At 49.4% G+C, this 3088-nt stretch overlaps 1 pseudogene; it reads right to left on the bottom strand.

Moving 5' to 3' along the window:
- Nucleotides 1–623: 623 nt before the first annotated feature.
- Nucleotides 624–2118, bottom strand: LOC113875346 (annotated as a pseudogene).
- Between the last annotated feature and the right edge of the window lie 970 nt (nt 2119–3088).

Here is a 3088-nt window from a genome sequence, read left to right as displayed (position 1 = left end):
TCGATTTAATATTCATCATATGTATTATATAATGTGTTTTCTAGCATACATTAAGGATAAGACTTTTAATTGAGATTTTGCTACTATAATAGCTACAGAAAAAAACAGGAGGATTGAAAGAGGCATTTGTTACTGCCTTCTGCACAGCTCACTAAGGAACCTATGGGGAGGAGGATTGGGGCAGAGGGGGTGCCTGGTAATGCCAGAGGGACAGAGGACACAATGGATGCTATCCAACCTAAGGAGTTTGATATGAGAGAGAGAGGGAGAGAGAAATAAAGAGGAGGGGGGTGGATAACAGCCCAGATTTCATGATGGAGAGACAGGTGGGGAACAAATTCTCAGCATTTGGGAATCATTGCATCAGAGCCTACAACACATCCACCACCAGCATGGTGTCCATCACTGTCTTCTCATTGTTGACTGTCAGCTGGGCAGCTCGAGTGGGCGGAATATTAAAGGGTCAGCAGGACTAGGCTCCCACTGGTCTGTGTCCTTCCTGCAAACCTGTACCTACCACATGCCCCACAAGGGACACAACCCAGCTGATGGTGGGACCATCAGCTCCCCTGTGGCTAGATGGAGACTGTCTGATCTGGGTGCGAAGCTGGAAGCTTGGCCACCTAGGTTGAGTCACAGAAGTTAATGCCCATTACAGCAGTTGCAGATTCTCTGAGCAGTAGGTGTTCAATTTCAGGATGCTGATGATTGATGGAGAGGTGGATGTGCTCAGCCACCCCGTGAGAGTCTTGAGAAAAAGGTTGGCTGCTGAGGGTGTAGCTCACAAACAGCCCCACACCAGCTAAGAGGAGCAGCAGCTCCTGTCTCCCAACAGCAGATATTGGAATCAGGAGTGAAGGAACCAGGGGGCAGTCTGTGAGTGTCAGGTCCTCTAGGTCAGCAGCCAGAGTGCTGGACACAACCATGGGAGGAGAGAAGAGGCCAGGCACTGGGAGGGAGGAAGTACTTTAGATCTAGCGGGGAGATATTGGCTGCAGGGGCACTTTGGCCACTGGATTTTTGTTTGATTTTTAGTTTTCCTCTAGGAGGCAGGATTCATCTGCTCTTCCTCAGACTCTGCTGTCATCTCTGACTCTGATGAGCTACTGCTGGAATCGTCGCCATCATCCAAGAAAAATTCTCCTCACTCTGATCACTCCTGCTGCCCTTCCCCTCTCCTCATCCTCATCCTGGTCTTCAGTACTTGTAGACTCTATGAGCTCTGACTCCCCCTCAGAATCTGAGCAGAAAGGTTTCTCTTTCCTCTTCTACTGATTTGATCTTGTAGTCCATTCAGGTATTTACAAGTTGTGCACAGATGGATCTGGGACTTCCTCTGGACAGTCTGGGAGCTCTTGGTAGCCCGTGACCATGGCATGGAGCAGATGGGACAGTAAGTCCATGAGGAAGTGATCCTGGTCTTTGAAGGATGATTCCAAGACTGGGACTGGTTTGGGTGCTAGAGCATCTTGGCATGGTGGCTGAGGGCCCCACACTACTCCAAAGGGGCCATAAATTGCTGGGTGAAGTGAACTTGGTCTCTGATATCACAGTTCTTGTTACACTTGGTCAGACTCAGTACAGATAGGGTCAGCAGTTGTGATCTGCTTAGAGTTGGTCAGGTAAAGCTTGGCCACCAGGTTGATGACAACTTGTAGCTTAAACAACTTGGCTGTTTATCTCAGGATGTCAGATGTAATCCTAGGAACATGCTCACAGCACTCACCCATGAGCCACAGGATGCTGGCTCAGGTGCCATGGGCACCTGGATGTTCTCTATGAGCTTTGCCAAGTGTTTGATGATCACATACTATGCTGGGTACATCTGCAGCAGTTTCTTCATGATGACTACTGACTCTGTGATCATGAACTTATCACAGTTGCACCAGGTCATTGATACAGATGTCACCTATTTGGCCTATATTAGGTGTCCAGTGGCTTGGACCATGGCTGCAGTAAAGTCCTTGTATGTGCTGAGAATGTAGGTTTGGAATTTCTGTAGGGAAATATGGGTGTTAGTCTCATATGCCACGTTGGTCAGTGCTTCCAGCATCAGGATCTTATCTGGGTGGGGTTGATGGGCCTGATGTAGAAACTCTTCTAGTAGGGCTCAAACATATCTGGGCACAATGGACATGGCGGCTAATTCTGGAGCATCACATACTGTACTACACTGCAGGCAGAGGATGGGTCAGAGGTACTTGGGGCCTTCAGTTGGGGCAAGGGGCAGCAGGTAGGGGGAGAAGGGAAGTGGGGCAAATAGGAGGGAGGAAAGGAGAAGTGGGAGGGGGGCACAAGTGGGTAGAGGACATCGATGAGAGGAGGACAGGCCTTGGATCAGTACAGGGGTAGGTGAGCTAGGCTGGGGAAGTTGGAGAGGGTGTGATGCACTAGGAGTCCTAGAGAAGCCTTGTTTTTTAAGAGTACAAACTATTTTCTTTAACCACTTATAGTGTAATGATTTGCAATTAGGAAAAATAGCTCCTCCCTTAAAGAAAGCTCCTTCCATCAGTTGCTGGCAGTCTAGTGGAGGGCCCAGGTTCATTCCCTTCATTCCCTGATTGGGGAACTAAGATCCCACCAGCTGCACGGCCAAAAAAAAAGTTGCTGGCAGTCGACACAGAGGACAACCAGCAAGTGAGCAAGTAAACAAGCTGGGAGAGCCAGGAGGGCTATGCCAGAGAATAATAGACTGCCGGTTATAAAGCCCAGCCTTTCTCAAGGTGGCAAGAACAAATGTATCCAGTCCTGCTGCTGCTGCTTCTGCTAAGTCTCGTCAGTCCTGTCCGACTCTGTGCGACCCCATAGATGGCAGCCCACCAGGCTCCTCGGTCCCTGGGATTCTCCAGGCAAGAGCACTGGAGTGGGGTGCCATTGCCTTCTCCGGCATCCAGTCCTACAAGTCTGTGAAACCTTGTGGATAGTATTTTGTAGATTTCTCCTAGAGGATCAAGTGAATCAGAAAAACAGGGAAGACCTGCGTTACTTCAGTATTTACACGATTCTCCTGCTGCTGCTCCTGCTGCTGCTAAGTTGCTTCAGTCATGTCCGACTCTGTGCGACCCCATAGACGGCAGCCCACCAGGCT

This window comes from Bos indicus x Bos taurus, chromosome 18 (assembly GCF_003369695.1).
Source record: "Bos indicus x Bos taurus breed Angus x Brahman F1 hybrid chromosome 18, Bos_hybrid_MaternalHap_v2.0, whole genome shotgun sequence".
NCBI lineage: Eukaryota > Metazoa > Chordata > Mammalia > Artiodactyla > Bovidae > Bos > Bos indicus x Bos taurus.
This window is presented reverse-complemented; position numbering and strand designations above follow the sequence as displayed.